This window comes from Cryptomeria japonica, chromosome 5, assembly GCF_030272615.1.
Source record: "Cryptomeria japonica chromosome 5, Sugi_1.0, whole genome shotgun sequence".
NCBI lineage: Eukaryota > Viridiplantae > Streptophyta > Pinopsida > Cupressales > Cupressaceae > Cryptomeria > Cryptomeria japonica.
In genome coordinates, this window is record NC_081409.1 from 64,139,189 (window position 1) to 64,163,848 (window position 24,660).

The following is a 24,660-nucleotide window of genomic DNA, read 5'->3' on the forward strand; positions in this document are numbered from 1 at the left end:
AGTGATGCAAAAGGTTTTGTGATGTTTTCTTGATCAATAGAATGTGAATGTAAAGAGTTGCAAATGGTCTTGATTATTGGTCTAGATAATTGGGAAGTGATCTAAGATACCAGTAAGGGAGGTTACAATTTAACTAGTACAAATAGTTATTTAACGGGAACTCATCTAGCATAGCAGATGCACATTCTGAGTTCAGTTTTTGTTTGTAATCCAGTATTTGGATCTGGAGTCAGTGAGGCTCCTTTTGTGATGAGAAGTGTGCCTTCCTGCATGTGCAAGCCCCTCTTGTAATATTTATTCATTTGGCCAATGGATAGATATTGTGGGTCATCAATCCCACCATGATTTTTTCTCTTAGAGGTTTTCCACGTATAAATATTTGTGTTATAGTTTTGACTCATGTGGTTGCATTGATATTACTTGTTGTTACTTTCTTTTATTATAATCGATTAATAAGTGGGTTTGTTAATAAGGTTTAAATTACTCTATCTTGAAGAACATTGATTCACCCTCCCCTCTTAGTGTTCTTGGATTCCAACAATTGGTATTAGAGCCTTGTGCCTCAGAATAAGTCTAACAACTTGAGGAAGACCTTGAATCCAAAATCCATGGAGATGAGTCTATAGAAGGAACTTGAAGTACCACTTGAGAACTATGATGCTAAAATGTTGAAGAACTTGAAGCTGCAAGATGAGTTGAATTCTGAAAAGGAATTCATTCTTACCCTATAGGAGAGGTTGTCATCTGCTCAAGCCAAAAGGAAGTAACTTTTAAAAAATTTGAATGATGAAGAGAAGAATGCCCTTAATGTCATGAAGAATAAAATGAAATCCATGACTATGAGGATGTCCAAGAAGATTGAAGACTAGAAGAAGAATGAAGAAAATTTTGTTATATCTTGGAAAGATAAATCTGAGGAATGCATTAGGTTGGCATATGAGAATGATATGTTGAAAATTGAGTTGGTGCAATCACAGAACAATGTGAAAGAGTTGGAAAGAATGATGTCAATCCTAAGAAGTGATCTGGATACTACAAATGAATACAAAGAAAATTTTAGGGTCAGCTCTGTAAGGCTTGATGAATTATTGAAGGATCAAAGAGACACTGGAGACACTAGCGGTCTTGGATTTGAGCATGGAGAAAGATCTAGTACTGTAAGTTAAGGGAATCCATTAGACAAGTGGAATCAGAAATCACCAGTAAGGCAACCCAATGCACATAAATTTAATGGTAGATGCTTTGTTTGTAATAAGTTTGGTCATAGAGAAAGACAATGCAAAAATAGAGAAAATAAGAATAATAATGTTGTTCCCAATCAGTGTTCAAAGTGTAATAAGTATGATCATAGGATAAAATATTGTAGAATTAATGTGAGATGTCATGCATGTGGAAAGATTGGACATATGGCTAATCAATGTAGGTCAAAGAATAGTTAAGGACTCAACAAGGAAATTCAGAAGAACAATGTTACTTGCTATGTATGCAACAAAATAGGATATATTTCCAAATATTGTAGAAGCAAGAATACACTAGAAGGGAATGATACATCAAATGAGAAAGGAAAGCAAAAGGTTGATGAGATCTAGCTGGATCATTCTAAACAGTGGATTAGGAAGTCTGAAGATCAATTGGCAGAGGTAAATTCTTTGGTTACCTAACCGATAGAGTAGAATGTTCCTGCACTAACAGGAATCTTATATGGTAACTAAGGCCATAGCCTTAGGGGGAGGCAAATTAATGCCAGATCCTGCATTGCCCTCGATAGTGGTCTGAAAGCTTGTTTCAGATCTTGGTGAAGATAGTCTGGAGATTCACCAAAGTTGAGATAATGGATTTTGTATCTGATATCATATGTAGGCATGCAATAATGTCAGGAGGAAATTAGGGCTTTGTAGATTAAAAGGGATAAGTTACTTCATTTATTATCACACAAAACTCAGAGTGAAGCAGAGCAATTTTAAGCTGATCAAGGCGATTAAGAGAATTTTCTAGTGATTTCCAGTACTCTCTGTGTAGATTTATCAAAGGTTTTCACCGACTTTGGTTGTGAGGTATTTTTCCTATTTTCACGTTATTTTTCTAAAATCGGAATGGTTTCTGGATCTGCTCTCGCTTCGGTAGATGTGGTTGTCCCCATTGTGGTGGATATTAAGGATTGCTCACATCCAAAATTCAAACAATGCCCTCAAATTGCAAAGGTCAATGACTCTATCAATGCATTTTCTAGGGTTCCCGATGGAGTTCTTTATGTTGAAGATGTGAGAGCATATATTCATTACACTTTGGAGGATTTAGATTCATCAGAAATTAAATCAATGTATCTGTCTACTTTGCTGAACAAGGATGAATTGTAATGCCAGCCAAAATACCCCAGAGAAATATAGCTAAAAACACAATAATTTTTATTTTTTTTAAACAATAAAACACATAAAATCACTTAAGAATGCAGCAAGCACACAACAACATTTAAGTGTTATGAACATAGAATAATTCACTCAAGTTGTTCAAACAATTACGCAAGTGGAATACAATAAATCATTACTACTACCTCCCTAGGGTATCTGAACAACATTACTTAATCTACCTACATAAGAAATAAGCATTTACTTTTTTCCAGTTCAATACCTCATAATCTTAATCATTATACACACATAGGTGCAACATAGAAATACCTAACACTCATGATATACAACCTTTTTAATCTTTCATTTAATATGAGATTCTATCTTACAATGCACCACTATTTCCTTTTTCACTTAGATTCATTTTATACACCAAGTCCAAATGTTCCTATTACCATTAACCAACCTCTGACTATAAACATCACCATACACATACCATGATTAATCCCTTACATTGCATTAACATGATTTCCATTTACAATTAACTTCTACTTAGTCATTTATAATTCTATGCTCCTAGCATACTTATTACTTCATCATGATTTTAAAAGCACATAATGCAATACTCACAAAGTCTCCTTAAACATTTAACCCATAGCTCATTTAATACTCATAAAATCTCTTACACTATATCAATTAACCAACAATCATCTTATTACAAATCAGGTAACTACACGAATTCATCTCAACACAAACTATGATACAATATCCTAATTCCATAACCACTAATAGCATCCACCAAATGGAGATATAATATTAAACCATAACACATGATACATTATAATCCTTTTCTAAAACACAAGCATTCATTTTACCATCTACCCATACACTTACTAGTAATTTCTATTTTTAAGATTAGCAATTCATTCACTAAGAGGATCCATACAATATTTCATAAGGAGCCTTCAATTACACCCCAATCATTATAAGATTTCAATTCAATCATTAGATCACTATCTACAAAGTATGATACTATAATTTCAAATTCTTTAATCATAACTCATAAACATGTGCTAAGATATCTTCCAACATTACTCAAACTCATACATCCTATCAAGACATAACATTTCTTCTATTTAAATCATTAGTTAAAGACATAATTTCAAATCTAATACCATTATCATGACATTTACCTGATTTACTTTTAACATGGTTCATCAAGAATACAAAATACATCATTTAGTTTCAAACAAAAATACTTATCCACATCTCATGCATCCATTTCATTTAATATAAATGCATTACAATACCACTCAAGGTTCATCATTACAATCATCTACCACAATCAAAGATATCACTATAACTAGATCAACATAGTCATTTCTCATATACATGACTTCTTTTACAACCATTACATAAGAATTTCATTACATAAATCACATCATCATTTACATTCTTGCTGAAATTATTATCCATGAACAATATGAAGAAGCATCTTTATCCATGCAAGAAGAATCCAAAGATAGGAACATCCCAATGGTTTAAAAGCACCAACCACCCGACCATGTGGAACCAAAGGAACCACCCCCCATGCTAGGAGATGACACAAGGTCCCAACACACACTCTACTTCTAGGCTGACACTCAAAACCAAAGAGACTAACTAACAAGGACTCTCAAGAAAGAACTCACATAAAGCCACAAGAATAAACTCCCAAAGGCGTAAAACTCATCAGGACATAAATGCATCCAATAAGCATAATCATAAATCATAAAGGAGGACACATGTAGGAGTGGATTGTCATCACATGCCATCCTCATAACATAATAACACAAGGCACTAGCCTGATGGACATGTGGAGCCATCTCAACCTATGAGAGACCAAGGGAGATTAGCTTATCGTCTTCATGGCCTTCTCATGCTTATCCTAAAACATCCTCCCTAGGACTAAGCCATGAGACTCAAAACTATTCATTATCTTGTTTAAATGAGTTATGATTTTCCCATCCCAATCAATTCATTATCAATGTTATCACTTGCTTACAAATTATGGAAAACTGCAATGTGCCCTGGTGGTCTAGAATTCATGCATCCTTACAAGGAACCTCATGTCTGTCTATCTCTCATGACTCTGGTCATCACAAGGAAGCCCACTCCTCCTAACATGGCCCAACAATAAATCACAAGAGGCTCTAAAATAAAATACCAATCTGCAACATAACACTCATATGCATCCAATGGCTTACTCCCCAAAACAAGGATATTCAAGTAGCCAAAATCACAATGAACCTCTTAGCAATACCACATCAATAAACTATAATTAACCATCAATGAAAAGCATCATAAATATCATAAAAGCCTTTTAATTCAAATCTAATTTAAATCTTAGACAAAACTAAAAACAAAACATCAACCAAACTCATATTCATAAAGCCTTATGACAAGGAAACTTGACATGGTCAAAACTACAACAACATAAAAAAAATGAGTCTCTTGGCAAACAATAAACATAGGCATATCAAGCCATAAAACTTGTTGTCATTAATGAAAGTAAAACCATAGCAAGGCCAACTCACTTGCTGCCCCAAAACAACAACACTTCCAACTCACCAGCCATAGCACATCAATATGGATGAAAGCACAATTCTTTCCCCAATAACATAGGAAGGTAAATATGCTTGAAACCAACAAAATACATCAAATAAAATCAGATATAAAACTAAAAAAACTCACCAACACCCTCAATAATGCCTCTAGTACAAGAATTAATCTAGAAAGTTCCACACAAGCAAGCAACTAGCAAATTAACCTATAGGAAAAATTGGAAAATGTAAAAATTGGAAGAAAATCTGATGTAGAATCCAAAAAGCAATCCAAGCCTTTAAACCAATTCGAATCCAACCACCAAAAATCTCCAAATCAATCTTAGAAATTTATTCACCAAAGATGCCAACCCGCGTGAATGCACAAGAAGGCCTATTTATCAAAAATAAAAATTAAAAAACAAAACAAAAACAAGCAAAACCATCTTCCAATCAAAATATTTCAAAAATATTATATTCCATACCTATCTTCCCAAAGTTCAAGAAAATAAAATATATTTTCTACCTACCATAAACTTCCAACCAATCAAATCCAAGGGTAGATAAAATAAATTAAACCATTGACCTCGGGTGAAAATGACTTTTAAATAAAAGAAAACAAATTACCCCCTTTTAAATTAATTAATGGGTAAAATAATATTACCCAATAAATAAAATTCACTTCAACATTAAATAAATAATAAACACGTGAAGGCCAATATTAAATCAAAACTCCATGCATGACACAGACTTAGAAAGACACAAAAGGCTTTCAGCAAACCCAGAAATACAAATATTTCACACAAACTATAGAATAAAACCTTACAACAAATTTATGCCTTCATATATTTCCTTCCTCACTATACAAATTTTAGATTCATTTCCTCAAGCTCACACATTCAATCTACAGACTCTCCAACCTACAACCCATGTTATGGAAGAAGCTAAAGAAGAGAATCCACCAGCCAAACCAAATCCAACCCAAACTCCAGCCAAAATCTAATAGAGAAACAAACCAAAACCAAGAAGAAAACTTGCTGGAGAAAATTTTTCTAGAGAGGAACCAACCCCGGAAAACTTCACGGGAAAGAAAATAAAAAAGACAAACATTAACCAAAAACCCTAGCCTCAATCTTAACCAATCAAAATATTCCAATCTATAGTATATTTTACCAACCCCACCATATAATATAATTTTACCTCCCTTTTTAAATTCAACCAATAAGAAAAGAGGGTCAATAAGGTAAATATAGATCATGCTTTTTACAATTTGGTGGGAATGTTTTATCATTTTATTATTTATACAACCCACTTAATATAAAAGTCAAACTAATAAATAAAACATGAGCCACAATTAAATAAATCAAATGGGGAAATTAAATTAAATAAACCAAAGGCTCATAAATGAGTTAATGAACTAGATAAACATTAAAAGCCAAATAAATATTAAACCATAGGCGATTAAATAAATAAATAAATACCAATAAAGGTCAAATTACAAATAAATATAAAACACATCATAAGCTAAACAATAAATATTAAATAAATATTAAATCATCATTAAAATAAATAAACATTTAAATATCAAATAATCAAATAACCAAAAAGGTAAGAGTCCAATAAATTAAATTAAACATTAGATAACTAAATAATCAAATCTCTATTAATCAAAATAATTCAAATAAACATCATTAATTATTTAATCTCACACCAATAATCAAATAGTCAATCTCAACATAGAAGGAATAATCAACAAATACTAACATACTCACAACACAAAAGAAACCTAGCTTACTAACTATCATGATGACTTGTGCCAAGACACTGACGACTCAAAGTGAACAACTTAGATCTAGAGTATGTGAGGGGAAATTGTGCCAACTCCAAACCACATACCATTGGGATTTAAAGACACGCTCATACCTATGGAGCCAGGTGGAGTCGATGTCTGGTACCTACAAATCCTGCATCCACAAAGCAATGATACAATATATATATATATATATATAGAAAAGGCTTAGAGAATTGCAATGACACATCCCACTCACAATGAGTGATGTGGAATTATCTCTATCTTGAAGAGAGTCATACAACAATAAAACACACCATAAGATCAACTCATCATAGATAATCATTAAATATGGTTAGCACATAAAACATCATCAAGTGCATGATTAGTATAATTCACGATTATAGTAAGGCATGTAAAATCCATCAACAACTATGCTCATCGAATCACATGATCAATATAATCTTTCGATAGTCAATCACATAATAAGTATATATATTGTCCAATAAATCACATGACCAATAATGATAGTAGCAACATCATATAAATCATCTGAAATAGCCTATGCCCAATTATGCCTATCATGCATGAATTAAAAGTCAACTCTAGTCAAAACAAGTCAAGTTGAGGGTGGATACTACATGAATTGCTTAAACCAGAATTTAAAATTTTGAAGGATTAGGGTTTCATTGATATTCTGGAGATGCTTGAGTTTGAGGATGAGATGATTTGGTATGTGCTGAGTCGAGTCCATGGCAAGTTCATGTGGCTTGACCGACCTTATAAAATCACCAAGGAGGTGATTCATGTTATCACTGGCTTGCCCCAGGTCGGACAAACACCAGGTAGGAGGAATATTCTAAAAAATGAGGTGAACAAGATAACCGATGCCACCTCTGACAAGCGGTCGATGCAAATTAGCACTATTAGAGATAAAGTTGTTCAATTTGCAAGCATGGTAATTGGATACAAGATAACTCAATCAAACTGACTGAAATCTGTTTCCAATCCCTGTATTTTCTATGCACACAAGATGGTGAAAGAAAATGTGAAATATGATCTTTGTCAGTGGGTGTGTGATGAGTTGATTTCTAATTTGGGAAAGATTAAGGGAGATAAGAAAGGTGCATTCCGGTATGGAAATCTCATTGTCTATTTGATGCTTTTCTTTTTGAATGAGATACCAAGATCCAGTAAGAGGCAATGGGCCTTTGATATACCAATAGGTAAATAGATCAAGGATGGTATTTTGAGTAACATACAACACTATTATGGTGATATGGATGATAAGGAACAAAAATAGATTGAGGAATCAATTTTGTTATATCTAAACATATATAAGAAATCTCTAATTGAAATTGAGACTCAAATATCGACAAATTTGTATAATAAGTTAGATGCTAGGAGGTTATCAGCTATTGAGGCTTTTGAGGAGGATAAGCATATTAAGTTTTAGGAATTGCTAACTATTTGTGGTGCTATAATTGATGAAGAGATGTAGGAGTGTCTAGAGTTTTCTAATTAAACAATTTTATGGAGGAGACACCGGCAAATAAGTCTTATGGTGGGAAGAGTAAATGAAAGAAACTCATGAGGCTTGGGTTAAATTCTTTGTGGATAAACCAGGTTTCTTTACATCACCAGATATTTCGCCTAGGTCTGACATTCTAGACATCGCAGTTGATGCTAAAGGTAAAGGTATACTAGGTGGAGATCTACCGGTTTTGGAATGAAAAACATTTGAGGACATTCCTCCGATAGTTACACTTGTACAAGATGTTGAGATCAATAAACTGGTAGATAATCCTCTAGTAATTGATGTTGATACATTTGAAGTTCATGAGGTTGAGGTAGTGGAAATAACTGCATGAAGTGGTGAAGCCATCGATGCTGAGAAGGTAAAGAATGAAGTAGATAAGAAGGCTAAAGGTTAGGTTGATCAGACTAAGGTCTAGTTACCAACACCTTCACTGTCTATTGGTCTGTCATTTTTGGCGCTTGACTCATCTATTCAAGAAGATTTTGGTCATCTTGGAAATAAGAACATTGAGCAGCTGAGCAGTTTTGAATTGATGTTTGTTGCAACTCAGAAATTAAGGAAGGAAGGGTCAGAAGATAAGAAGGCTATTGAGCAAGCTATTCCTATTTTGCAGTAGTTGTTGGCATTTTGATAATGTTGTGATTGTCATTGATGGACACACACTTTATTTGTGTACACTTTCTTTATGTATGAGTTATGCTCAACCGGTATTTGTTCCAACTGGTATTATGTATTATAGTCTTTAGACTATTAGTGTTTTGCAAAAGATGTTTACCAATCACAAACTAACTGAAGACCTCAAGCAGTTTGAGGATCTCAAGCGGTACAAAGGAACAAAGTCATAGTTAACATTTTTCTAGTCTTCATTTTTTACAACCGTTATTCAATAAATTGTATGAACTGGTATTACTCTATGATGAGTTACCAACCGGTATTTCTGTGATGAGTTATAATCCACTAACACTTTGGCGGTGATTTTATGTCGTGTTACCAAATGTGTCTAGATGCACTAAACCTAGGAAATTTTAATTTAATCCTATTGGACTGACATGAAATCAGACTCCTTTATAAGGACATCATGTCTAGAGTTTTAGATGATGATGAGGTTTTATATGTGCGATCATAGAAGAGAAGATTAGGTCTGTGTGAAGAGTAGGAGTGTGGAGTGTTGGTGTAAATAATTATCCATCTTGGATATTATTACACTATACTTAAGTTTACTTAGGTAAATGCATTTCATAGTAGTTTGGGTATGAGACACTTGGGTGTTTGTGCCACATTGCAATAGTGTGTGTCGGAGAATTTCCATCTTTTATGGACTTATCTTGTTGTTACACTCCACATTCAGTGGATGATCCACCTCATGTGGAATATTATATTGTTTCTCCTACCTACCCACACCTATATCCTACCTACCCTTGTTTCTTATTGAGCCACATGTCATGTTTGTGTGCTTACATATCCCTAGCCTTGCCTATATAAGTAGGCTCATCTACATTGTTTGTATAGGCAATCAATCTATATCTTGTAATGATCCAGTTGATCATATTTTTCATCTTGATAGAATAAAGTTTATTCTTATCATCTATTTTGTTCTCTCTTATTTGTGCTTTCCATTGCCTCTTGATCTTGGAAAAATCTCACATGGTATCAGAGCCATTAGAGTGTCATTGGTCTGCTAATTGGGAGAAATTTGATGCTATTTGGGTTGTGCATTTTGGAGATTTCTATTGCAAGTTTTTATTGAATCTTGTTGGGTCAAATCTGAGGTCACAATTGGATTGAGGAGGTCTAACAAAGTCATTTTTGCCTTTTTTTTCATCCAAATCGGACTTTGGAGGCTAGATCTAGAGACATTTGAAGTTTGAAGCTGTGACAGAAATTTTCCAGAAATTATAATTTTCTAGGCAATTGTCAAATAGCGATATCTCACTCATCTGAACTCCTTTTTTTGAGCAATTGTTTGTGTTTTGGGGTAGAATTTCATGTTCTATATAGTGGTGCAAGAGTATTCTAATTTTTGGATACAGGTTTTTTCAGAAATCATGAAATCCCGATGTTTTACAACTTTGGAGGCTTCATTTGGGCTCATATGGACTCCTTTTCAAGGGCCATTTTTTTTAAAGTGCATAATTTTTTATCTACTTTCATAATCTGTTGTCAGTTTTCAGCAATTTTGAGTAGAAATTGTACTTTTAGTATTTGGCCATTCTTGGCATATTTGGTACTTGTATTTTGCTTGGATCTCAGTTTAGATCATTAGCAGTATTTGTTGAAGTCTCTTATATCTCATTTTGAGAAGTTGTAAAGTTGAAATCAGAAGTCCACTTTTCCATTATTTTAAAGTGCCAACATGATCTTTTTATGGGGGGTCAGTTATTCATTTATATCTCTTGGTGAAATTTCATTCGGAGGCATCTTCATCTATAGTATTCTACAGGGCTTCTTTGTTGGTGGAATCATTTTCATGTTTCCACATTTGAATATTTTATCATGATGTATTCTCTTTCTTGAGCAATGTTGTACTTGCACTATCATAAAGTGCCACACTTCTTTGTATCTTGTCATTATTGACATATTTGATGTAATCCTCTTGTACACATAGATTAGGAATATATTGTGAGGCTTGGTGCATGGCTCTAGTTGAAACTTAGATTGTACACATTTGTGCATGGCTCCTGTGAGACTTGGATTGTACCAGTATTTTTGCTATTTCAGAGTATCTGGACGATGCTCATAGCAGGTTGTCTCCATGCTTGATCTTCTTTTTATTGCAATGAGTGATTCATCGTCATCAACTTGGCACCTGGTTTTGTCACACTTTGACATTATTGGTGCAACATTGGCTCTCTTTCTTCTTTATGGGGAGGTATTTTGGTAATCATCATTGGACCATCTTTGTAGGAGATTCAACATTGAGGGAGGGATTTATGGTCTCTTCTTCTCTCTTATGTGGGGGACATATTTTTTCTCTTCTCATTCATCATTGAGAGCATTGTGTGCTTTCATCATCTCTCTTTTGGGGAAGGGTTTTTTCCCATTGGGTTTTTCTCTCTTTCCCCACTTTGTGAGAGATTTCATTGCATTGGTTTGCATGCATTTGAATTTGTACATGGGTACCTAACATGACCTAGTAGTTGGGACCCATCTTGCATTGCTTAGTTGCATTGTAGACTTAAGTGCATTCCCCTAAGTTGCACTTAAGGGGGGGTGTTGGTGTAAATAATTATTCATCTTGGATATTATTACACTATACTTAAGTTTACTTAGGTAAATTCATTTCATAGTATTTTGGGTATGAGACACTTGGGTGTTTGTGCCACATTGGGATAGTGTATGTAGGAGAATTTCCACCTTTTATGGACTTATCTTGTTGTTACACTCCACATTCAGTGGATGATCCACCTCATGTGGACTATTATAATGTTTCTCCTACCTACCCACACCTATTTCCTACCTACCCTTGTTTCTTATTGAGCCACATGTCATGTTTGTGTGCTCACATATCCCTAGCCTTGCCTATATAAGCAAGCTCATCTACATTGCTTGTATGGGCAATCAATCTATATCTTGTAATGATCTAGTTGATCATATTTTGCATCTTGATAGAATACAGTTTATTCTTATCATCTATTTTTTTCTCTCTTATTTGTGCTTTCCATTGCCTCTTGATCTTGGAAAAATCTCACATGGAGATATTGAAGGCTGAAGTAATGCTGAAATGCATTAACAGTGAACTATCAAGGATGTTACCAAGCATATTGTGCTAGTATCTAGATCACTCACTTGTTGATTACTCACATCTTTGACAAGTCTGAAACCCTTAACCTGGTAGGCCTAGCAAAGCCTTTGTAAATCCTCTAACAAGGTGGTTCACAACTGTGAATCTGAAATCCTCTCACAAGGTAGTCTTTAACAAGACTTATCTCTTAACAAAGATATAGATTCCTAACATGATCTATTCTGGTGAAGAACATTGTATGACCTTAACCGGTCTGGTTTCTATTCTGCAGATAGTTACTTGTGAGTTTCTACTCACCATGGTTTTTCCCATTTGGGTTTCCATGTCAAAACATCTTGTGTTATGGTGATTGTGCTCTTGTGGGTGAATGCTTTGTTTTCTATTTGGTTTGCATTTATCTTAATCGGTTTATTAGTGAATCTATTGTACCAGTTATCTGCTAAACTATTTAGAAGTTTGAGTTTAGTGTTTTTTGGTATACTAATTCACCCCCCCTCTTAGTATTCATCAATTGGTATCAGAGCCAACCTTTCTATAAGTCTAACTACTTGGAAGGAGATATGGGGGAATACGCTATGAGGGAACTTACTCATCATCTCACTTAGACTGAGAGAGCCTATGATGAACTTAAAGTCAAGCATAAAGCATCTCTGGAAAAAAGAAGAGAGCATGTTGAGAAACTAATGGAGCTTACTGAAAATAGTTCTTTTGATGAAGCAGACATGGATGCCCTAGTTGAAGAAGTTGAAAAATTGAATGAATTCAATGCCAACCTGAGAAGGGAATTAGAAGGACTAACTATCATAATGTGTCAAGAGCTTCAGAACTGAAGGAAAGCTAAAATTCTGGTAAAAGACAAAGATCATGAGATCTCCAAGTTGAAGCAAGAAATCAGTGCCCTTACCGCTCATCTCCAAGTGAGTAAAGTGGAAAAAGAAGAAATGCAAGGTGAACTAAACATGGCTATTTATGAGAATGCAACCTTGAAGGAATCCAATGCTTCTATTACCAAAGAACTTACTGAGATAAAGGAGATACTTGCCAAATTCAATCAGAGTACTGCTAAGCTAGAGCAAAATCTTGAATTAGCAAAACCGGTAAAGAATACCACTGGACTTGGTTTCTTCAGTTATGAGGAAGGTGAGACCTCTAGAACAAAAGATGTAGCATCAAAGAATGAACCAACATCAAAGGATAAAGGTAAGAAAAATTTTAAACCTATTCTTTAATTATCTCAAAGAAGGACATACTACTAATGTGTGTAGAAATAAAGCCTACAATAATTTTCCTTATTTTCTAAACAATAAGCCTAGATCCAGTAGATTCAATGGAAACTGTTATGCATGTAACAAGTTTGGGCATAGAGAATTTGATGCAAGTCTATTTTGCACAACACTGGGAGATACCCTCCAAGGACTCAAGGAGTTATCTCAGAACCCACTGTGAACTGGAATCCAAACCGGTATAATGCCTATGACTATTAGTCAAGTGGTGGTGGTCGCTATCAAGTGGCAACTAGTTGGAGAGCAACTTGTTTGATCTATCATGGTATCGGTCACACTACTACAACATGCGGAAAGAAGAATGGTAGTATGAATAATGGACCATGGAGAACACCTAGAATGGTATGTTATCATTGCAACAAACTAGAACACACTACCAGAATCTGCAAAATGAGAAAGAACCTATCGGATAATATACTGATAACTCCATAAGGGAATATTGATGTTGAAACCATTCAAGCAGGAATGAAAAAAGCATGGAAAAAGAAACCTGAAGAAGTATCACAAAATTAACTAGTTTCTGTACCTAGTGTGGAAGTCTCTGAACCAACAAATTGAGCTTCAGAAAATCTTAGGGGGAGCATATCGGTGAAATATTTGAACCACCAGTTTATATCGCTAAATACCTTAACCGGTATATGTTACTTGTTAATTGATAGAAGATTTTGAATTGGTAAAAGGAAAAGTTAGGGTTTGTACCCTAGTGGTGGAGCATTTATTATGGTAGGTGAAAGATCATTTAAAAGGGATTTTTGATGCCATTTTCACTTATCTATTTTTGAGCGAAGAATTTTCAAGTGTTGAGCGATAAAAAGCAATTCGTCAAGCGATTCAAAGTAAATTCAAAATCTTGCAGAAGAATCTAGAGATCATTTTCAATCAATCAGGTGAAGAACACCAAAGCGTAATCTAGCAACCAAAGTGGTGTGTTGTGAGCAACATTGTAGAACCCTAAATTTCAAAGTGTGAAGGTATTTCTTGAAAAACAATTCTATCATTTAATCATGGCTTCTGCATCACACCCTAGTTCTAGTGCACCTTTAGACTCAATGAATTTTATTCAAAAGAAGATAAAATTCAATGCCTTACCCCAGATACCTGCTGGAGTCAGAGTTGAGGAAGATATTTTAGCTTATATTGATTGCAAATTGGAAGACCTAGGATCCCTAGTGATCCATTCCCAGCTGGGTCTATTATGTGGGGATGACAAGAAAATCAAACTAGAATATAGCATCCTAGAGAGGAAGAAACTACACAATGCGGTTTATTTTCTTGAAGAGTTCATGGAAGACCACATCCACATCATCTTGAGTAGAGTACATGGTGATAAAATATATCTCAAGCGGACACATGATATCACACCAGAAGCAATTCATGTCATCACCGGTTTCTGTAACATTGGTGAGGTGCCAGCTTTAAGGAAGGTCATCAAGACTGAAATGACTAAGCTTGCCAGTTCTCTGAGCGACCAACGAGGAGTGACTGTCAACCCCATCAAAGATGACTTGGTTAAGTATGTTTGCATGGTGATCGAATACCAGGTGTTTTATGCCAACCAAATAAACTATGTCCCTGCTGCTGCAGTAAATGCTGCCTACAAAATGATTCAGGAAGATGCCTCATTTGATTTGTGTACCTATTTGCAGAAGCTACTGCTATTGAACCTAAAGTCCATTAAACAGGATAATGCTTTAAGGTTCAGGTTTGGACAACTTTTGGTCGGTCTATTTTTCTACTTTCAAGGCTATTTTCCTAGAGTAGGTGATATTCAATGGTCTGTTAACCAACCGGTCACTAAGAAATTTAGGGAAAGTCTCAAAGCAGTAGGAACCAGATATCCTAAGGTTTTGAAAGAATATTTTGATGATTTTTCTGATAATGAGAAGGAAGAAGTAGAGCAGGAAATGATAAAATATCTATGTGTTAATGACCAGTCACCATCTGAAATTAGATCAGTGACACATGATTCCTTATACAACTCTTTGGACAATAAATGGCACAGTGCCATTGAGAAAGAATAGGAAATAAGGCAGAAAGTCTTTGCTCAGTACTTTCCCAATGTCTCCAATTCTGAATTGTTTGAGATAATGGACAAGAATAAAGGTCTCTTCTTCATGAGAAGAAGAAGACTCAGGCTACTAGAAGGCAGAACCTCTGAAGTGGAGAAGGACACTCATCTACATGCCAAAGCTGTTGTTTGGATACATCAAGTGTTTGAGGCCAACAAGAAGGCCGAACAAGAACCGGACCTATCCTCAGCCAAACCAAATGAGGTATTTGATGGTGAAGGAGAAAGAGTTATAGAACATGTTGACACTATTGATGTTAATGCATTGGATGTTGAAGATGTCACTCCAGATGCAGAGAAGGAAAATGTTGATAAGGAAAAAGCAGAGAAAGAGGAACAAGATAAGGAAAAAGCAGAAAAGCTGAACAAGGAAAAGGCTAATAAGGAGAAAGTAGAGAAAGAGGAAGAGAAAAAGAAAGTAGAAGATAAAAAGAAAGAGGAAGAGAAAAAAAAATAGGAGGAGAAAAAGAAAGTGGAAGACAAGAGGAAATAAGAAGAGGAACAAAAGAAGAAAGAAGAAGAAAAGAAACGAGCAACAGAGGAGAAGGAAGTAGAAAGAGCCAATCAAGTGGAGACTCCCAAGGCAACCAGTGGTCAAGAAAAACTGGTTGACATCACCAGTCCTATTGATCTCCAATATGCAGATGAATTAGAGTTGCTTCAAAGCATAAAGCTTGCATAGGAATGGTTGGAAGCATTGAGGAGGAAGAAGGAGCAAGATGTTATTAAAACTGCGGTTGACACTCTTACTAGTTTGATTCCTGGTACTAACCTCCCCAGTACCGATTCCTCTCTGTCAAAGCTGAAACTTCTATGTACCATTATAGAGGACCAGGTCCAATGCCTGGAAGAAGTTGCTGAAGCAAATGCAAAGAAAAATCATGAAAAGGCACTCAACATTGCCTTAGTCAAGAAACTGAATGAGCTCTGGTCTCAACTTCAGAACAACAGAAGGATATAAGTGTTGCTATGGATGAGGGCAAACTACCATTGAACAAAATCAGCCAACCCCATCTATTTGGCGATGATGTGCTCACACAAAATGATAAACTCCAATCATATTTGCAGGCATACATAAGTAACTTCAAGACGCCATATGATATTTTCACTACATATGGGCAAACAGTTCCTCATTATCAACTTCAGTTTACCAGGATAGAATTGGAGATCAACAACTGGTCAAGATATTTGTAGGACCTCCAACTAGTATTATTAACTAGACTGCAAATTCTTTAGAAGTGCTTTCTCAATCTGGAAGCCCTAACGATAACTCAAGAGATGAGTACTATTGATGCCATGGAAGAATAGGTATCTTAGATGCAGACAGAAAGTGAGGTTGCTACCTCATTACTTGAGTCATGGTCATTAGCCATGAAGACTTTTTTGTAGGATTTTAAATATGTTTTTGACAAGTTTCATTCCTTATTGTCATAAACATTTACTCAATTTTAATGATAATGAGAAACAAGGGTTATTCTGCATTACTTTTTCATTGTTGGCAAAGGGGGAGTAGTATTTAAAATTTTGGTGAATGTTATGTATACTTTCATGTTACCACTTTAAGGGAGTAGTATACATTGTAATTTCTACAAAAGGGATAGTGTATATGCTTAGGGGGAGTAATTTTGCATATGGAATATTTTTGTTGTAAAAACATTTAGATGTCAAAATTTTCCTAAGTGTTGCCATAAATGTCAAAGGGGGAGATTGTTGGCATTTTGATGATGTTGTGATTGTCATTGATGGACACACACTTTCTTTGTGTACACTTTCTTGATGTATGAGTTATGCTCAACTGGTATTTGTTCCAACCGGTATTATAGTCTTTAGACTATTGGTGTTTTGCAGAAGATGTTTACTGGTCACAAACTGACTGAAGACCTCAAGCGGTTCGAGGATCTCAAGTGGTATGAAGGAACAAAGCGGTAGTTAACATTTTTCCAGTCTTCATTTTTGACAACCGGTAATTGATAAATTTTATAAATTGGTATTACTCAGTGATGAGTTACCGACTGGTATTTTTGTGATGAGTTATCATCCACCAACACTTTGGCAGTGATTTTATGTCATGTTACCAAATGTGTCTAGATGCACTGAACCTAGGAACTTGTAATTTAATCCTATTGGACCAACATGAAATCAGACTCCTTTATAAGGACATCATGTCTAGGGTTTTAGATGATGATGAGATTTTGTATCTGCGATCATAGAAGAGAAGATTAGGTTTGTGTGAAGAGTAGGAGTGTGGAGATATTGAAGACTGAAGTAATGTTGAATGCATTAATAGTGAGCTATCAAGGATCTAACCAAGCATACTATGCTAGTATCTAGATCACTCACTTGTTGATTACTCACATCTTCGACAAGTCTGAAACCCTTAACCAGGTAGGCCTAGCAAAGCCTTTGTAAATCCTCTAACAAGGTGGTTCACAACTATGAATCTGAAATCCTCTCATGAGGTAGTCTTTAACAGGACTTATCTCCTAACAGAGATCTAGATTCCTAACAGGATCTATTCTGGTGAAGAACATTGTATGACCTTAATCAGTCTAACCTTAACTAGTCTGGCTTCTATTTTGCAGATAGTTTCTTGTGATTTTCTGCTCACCGTGGTTTTTCCCATTTGGTTTTCCATGTCAAAACATCCTATGTTATGGTGATTGTGCTCTTGTGGGTAAATGCTTTGCTTGCTATTTGGTTTGCATTTATCTTAACCGGTTTATTAGTAAATCTATTGTACCAGTTATCTACTAAACCGTTTAGAAGTTTGAGTTCAGTTTTTTTTAGTATACTAATTCACCACCCACTCTTAGTATTCATCAGCAGCTTGCACTAGAATGCAAGATTGATTAAGTAGCTAGTCTATCTAGTAAGTTGAAAGGTTTGACTGAGCACATTGCCAAAGAGTATAAAACTCTTCACCAAGTGTCAAACTGACAGTTGGTGGAAAGGTATAATGCAACTAGGAAGGTCACCTATGATAACATGATCACATCCAACAAGGATAAGCTGACAGATGAGATGACAAGGATTGATGAGGCTCTTCATCAATGCAGTCAAATATACCTGTCTTGCACTAACATTAAAAAAATAACATCATACCTGGAAAAAAAGGTCAAGGAGGATAAGGACAAGTTGGAACAACTTGTGGTAAGTTTTGATGGTATTAAATCATTGACCAACATGGTTGATGGTCATATTTTGCTTTTAGAGTTTGAAATTTCAGCCTTGAAGAAAGAAAAAGACAAGTTAATCCAACGGGCCATAGAGTTGAGAGGTTTAGTAAGTTCCCGACTAAATACTTTGTTACTTCATAAGAGAGAATGTATGGAACATATGAGTTTGCCCATACCAGCAACCCTAATAGAGGAAGAAAAACACGCTTACATTCTAAATGGGTTTGTATCTATTTTGGGAACTTTGAAATCTGGTTGGGATACTTATTTGGCATTTTTTAAGGGTGCTTATCTGGATATTTTTAAGTATATCTAGATCCGGTAATCACATTTTGATTTGTATAGAATTTCATTTCTTATTCTTTTTTGCCCCGATCTTTGGCATTGCTATCAAAGGGGGAGAGGTGGATGTGAAAAATATACAGTGACATAAGAAGTAATGTATAGCTCAGGGGGAGTAGTCTTCTGAGATCAGTTTTTGGATGGGAACTGGTACAACACTTCAATGATTCATTTTCACATGAGTGTTGCCAGCAATGCCAAAGAGGGGGATTTTTGGCAATTGACACTCATCCGGGTTATAAGTGTTGTCATTGTGGGAAACACACTTCATGAGAGATCCAACAATCAAGGTAATCGACATTCACTTCACTGACATTTAGGGAACTGACAAACTTGGAACTAGTATTCTAAGGCTGACATAGGAGATTGATCCAGCAAGCATGGAAGTGACAACAATCATATTGTTTTATGTTTATACTTTATCAGCGCCAACATCTATCTTATCTTTTGTGATATGTTTGTAAGCTAACATAAGGCATTTGTGTTTATTCATGTAAATGGGTATATAAGTTAGTCTGGGTTAGGTCATTAAATAATGATGTGGATATATGGGAGATAAGTGATGCAAAAGGTTTTGTGATGTTATCTTGATCGATAGAATGTGAATGTAAAGATCTGTAATCGGTCTTAATTATTGGTCTAGAGAATTGGGAAGCGATCTAAGATATCGGTAAGGGAGGTTACAGTTTAATCGGTATAGATAGTGATTTAATCAAAACTCATCTAACATAGAAGATATGCATTCTGAGTTCAATTTTTGTTTGTAATCCAGCATTTGGATTTGTAGTCAATGAGGCTCCTTTTGTGATGAGAAGTGTGCCTTCCTGCATGTGCAAGCCCCTCTTGTAATATTTATTCATTTGGCTAGTGGATAGATATTGTGGGTCATCAATCCCACTATGGTTTTTCCTCTTTGAGGTTTTCCACGTATAAGTATATGTGTTATGGTGTTGACTCATGTAGTTGCATTGATATTACTTGTTGTTACTTTCTTTTATGCTAACCGGATAATAAGTGGATTTATTAATAAGGTTAAAATTACTCTATCTAACAGAACACAAATTCACCCCCCCTCAGTGTTCTTGGATTCCAACACAGAGTAGTTCAAACTGGCATTTGGATTTGTTGCTGGTGAGATAATGATCCTAGTATTGGTGAGGTATTGGTATGTTCTTACTGATTGGTGTTGCAGTGTGTGGCGAAGGAGAATTTTGGGTTGTGGTTGATTTCTATAACTTGCGGATCATTGAGCGATGTTGTTTTGGGCCTTAACCGATGTTTCCTGAGGACTACGTGAAGTTTTATGCATTTGAAGATATTCTTGGTGATTTGGGCTAACATGTTATCATTTACACATTTCATCATGAACCAGTTGGTCTTTGGTTGACTTGATCGAGTTTTTATTGCTTGCGGATGGTATGAAAGGAAAGTTTAGAGATTCATTTTGTAGGATAGAGGTCTAAGGAAGAAAAGATCAAGAAAAGAAGTAGTTTTCAGAGAGATTCTAGTTCACGGGGGCTGAAGTCTGGATGGACCAAGGTCTGGATCAATGCAGATTGTTACCAAAGGCCTATTTGTCAAGCAAAAGATCTGCGGATCTTAGATTTGTGTTGTATGGATTGTTTTGTAATCTCGGGCTATGGTTCAATATGTGTAGCTGCTGAAGGCATATATGTAGTTTATTAAATGGTTGTAATAAGTGATTTATCTAGTTACCCATTATATCATGTGTTACTTCTACTGGTTAGGTTTTCTCTTTATCTATTTATCAATTAGATTTTGTGTTGTGTTACTAGTTGCTGGTATCTTGTATGGTGTTTTTGTGTTAAGGGTTGCAAGGCAGGGATGTCCTTCATGATAGTTCTGATACTTAATGTAAGTACAGATGCCAAGCTAACAAGATGAGAGGGGGGGGTGAATCATACAAACTTAATCTTCCATAAAAACAACAGATTCAACCTCGGTAACATATACCTTAGAAATATACCAAAAACTGCTAAACATGCAACCTCATAAGCATATAAACATCATAACACTCATAACACCAGATTTAACATGGAAACCCAAATAGGGAAAAACCACTATGGGATTTGAGACCCACTAACAAATATACTCTTCTAGATTATGCTCGGTTAAAAGCAAATCCTATTAAAGATTACAAACACATTGCTAGATGTGACCCGGTTAAGGGATTTCTCTCAGATCTATTAGGATCTTCACCTTGTTAGAAGTGACCTTGTTAAAGGATTTCAAACATTCAATCGGAATGTCACCTTGCTAGAGGGTTTTACAAATAAGACTATTAAGTCCACTTGGTTAAGAGATTTTTTGTCACTTTACAAAATAACAGTAATAAAAATCTATCTGCAACTTCACATCTAAAATGCTAAAGCAGATTCTTATTTGCTCAATACAATCTAGTCATAGGACTTATCTTGTCCCTCAGCTGGGATTTCTATTCTATTATTCAAACAGGTCTTCAAGCTTCTATGCTTGGTAATTACTATGCAACATCCCTGTGCTTACACTTGCCTGCATGCATTGTTTATCAATAGTTCCTTATTTATAAACAATTGCTAACCACTTAATCTCCTTGATCACATATCACATGATCAATCATAGCCATCAGATCTTCAAACTTAACCAGGTTCAATGTATCCTTCGATTTGAAAATGTTTTACCTCGCCTTGGAACTTGTGCTAAGGTATTGCAGTTCAATCTGCGCTGTAGATCTTTCTGTCGATCTTCCTTTGCCATAGATTCTTTAACAAACTTCGTGCATGACATACCAATCATTTAATCAGTTCTAGCTCATCAACTTCCTTCATTAAATAATGCTTTTAATCATTTAATGCATAATCTGTTACAGCTCGGTTGCAACTCAGTAAATACTAAACTTCACTCAGTAGACATCTTGCCTTCATTAACCGATAGCGATAACCTTAGGGTTTTCCGACTAGGTTCCTTAGCGTTTACTGACTAGGTTCTTTGCTTGATAACATAGTATAGTATTAACCTTATAATCAACAACATATGTAGGATATCAAAACAATCTAAACATCATGATCTCATCATTGTCTAACTTAGTAATATTTGCCCATTGAATAACTTATTTCTCCCCTTATTCATCACATTCTTTCTGTGTCTTTTACTGACATCTTTATACTCATCAAATCATACTTCTTAAGATATGACAACATCATACTGAATTAGAAAATCAATTTCTTGACATCAATGACAAAATAATAATATTAAGATAGTAAACATCCTTATTCAGTTATATCCATAATCATCAACAATCTTCTCAATATCCTAATTGAAATAACAACAATCTCTTATTGTCTGTTATAATGCCAACAATCTCCCCCTTTGGCATTGATGGAAAAACCAATTGATTTGACCTAATTGATTCAGATTGCTATGAGATTCTGAATTGTTGTCCCCCTATCATCAGACTTTTCCCCCATACAATAGTCTTCTCCCCCTTTGACAACAATGCCAAAAAGTAAAGAACTAAAACATGATTTCTTCCGCTGAGAAGTGAATTCCTTGTTGTTATGTGTCAACTTAGTCTCAGTCAGAGCATTATGTCCTCAATTCCTGTTCCCAATATTTGTTTCCTGCACACCTTTAGAAAACATCCTAAAGTGTGTAAATAAGTATCAATCCACACATAATATTCTAATTGATGCTTTCACCGAACTCGGTCAGTGAGTAGAAGATAGGGGTAGGACCCCTATCTTGCTTCTGAGATACTCAAAAGTGTCCCTTGGTAGTGGCTTGGTGAAGATATCTGCTATTTGTTCCTTTGTGCTAACATACTCCAACACCACTTTCTTCTCTTGAGCTTCTTCTCTAAGATAATGATCTTTTATAGAGATGTGCTTTGTCTTAGGGTGCGTAACAGGATTCTTTGAAATGTTAATGGCACTAGTATTGCCACAGAATATAGTTACTGGCTCGGTAACTTTCTCATTTATACCTTCCAATAGTTGTTTGATCCATGCTATATTGGTACAATTCAATGTTGCAGCAACATATTCAGCTTCTGCTATTGACTATGTAACACATCCTTGTTTCTTGCTAAGCCAACTCACTAGTCTTTCTCCTAAAAAGAAAGCTCCTCCACTTGTTCTTTTTCTATCATCAATGTTGCCTGCCCAATTAGCATCAGTATAAACTTTTAAATCAAAGTCATTTCTCTTGTTATATACTAAGACATAATCTTCAGTCCCTTTCAAGTATCTAAAAATTCTCTTGTTTGCTGTCATGTGTGTTTCCTTGGGATTTGCAGAAAATCTTATAACTATACCTACTGCATGTGTTATGTCTGGCCTACTGTGAACACAATATTGTATCTTTCCAATCATGAATCGGTAAAGTGTCTCATCAACAGATGCAAATTCATCATTCTTTGATAATTTACAGTTGGTAGTCATAGGAGTACTTATTGGTTTTGAATCCTCCATTCCAAATTTCTTCAAGATTTCCTTTATGTACTTGGATTGAGTAATGAAAATCTCATCTTTCATTTGTAGTATCTGTAAACCTATAAAATACTTTATCTCACCGATTAATGACATCTCAAATTCTGTGCTCATTTCATTTCGAAAGTTCTTGCACAAAGAGTCATTTCCACAAAAGATAATATCATCAACAAATATGCCTGAGATCAGTATTCCATTTTCATCATTCTTCATGTACATATTGTTGTTTTCACTTGTCCTTATAAAACCAATCTTGATTAAATAAGAGTGCAATCTTTCATACCATGCTCTAGGTGCTTGTTTCAGACCATATAAAACTTTGTTCAATTTACATACCTGATCTTTATTCTTGTCTTCAACAAATCCTTCGGGTTGCTTAATAAAAACTTCTTCTAATATATCATTTAGAAATGTAGATTTGACATCCATTTGATATACCTTGAAATTTTTGAAAGCAGTGTATGCCAACAATGTTCTTACTCCTTCAAGTCTTGCCATAGGTGCAAAAGTCTCACCATAATCAATTCCCTCTTCTTGAGCATATCCTTTGCAAACTAGTCTTTCTTTAATTTGAATGACCTCACCTTTTTCATTCAGCTTGTTTCTAAAAATCCACTTTGCACTGATTACATTTTTGTCCTTCGGTCTTGGGACCAGTGTCCATGTGTCATTCTTCTTGATTTGATCAATCTCTTCTATCATAGAATTTATCCAATCTTCACTGTTAAATGCCTCTTTCACTATTCTTGGTTCAAATTCAAATATCAGACATATGTTTTGTCTCAGTTTGTTTCTTGTCATCACTGGATCATCTTTATCTCCTATAATTTGACTTGATGCATGATTCCTTCTGAGATACTTGGCTAATATAGGTTTAGTAGGATCTATATCATCTTCTTCATCACTCGGTAACTAGACATTCTCTTCATTTCCTTCAGCAACTCTCTCGGTAGGACTTGTCGGTTGAACATAGACAAATTCTTCATAATCTTCTAGTTCTTTGGAGTTTCCTTCATCATTTCTTTCTGCAAATTCATCAATTTTCACATTTGCACTTTCCACTATTTTGTTAGATGATTTGATTAGACATTTAAATGCTTTACTTCTAGAAGAATAACCAAGAAATGTTCCTTCTTCACTTTTTGATCAAACTTTCCATTTCTATCATCTTTGTGTACATATCATCTACTTCCAAAGATTTTGAAGTAACTTACATTAGGTTTCTTGTCATACTAGATTTCATATGGTGTCTTCAAAGTTCCTTTTTTTAGTTGTAATCAGTTCAGGGTGTAAACTACTGTGCTTA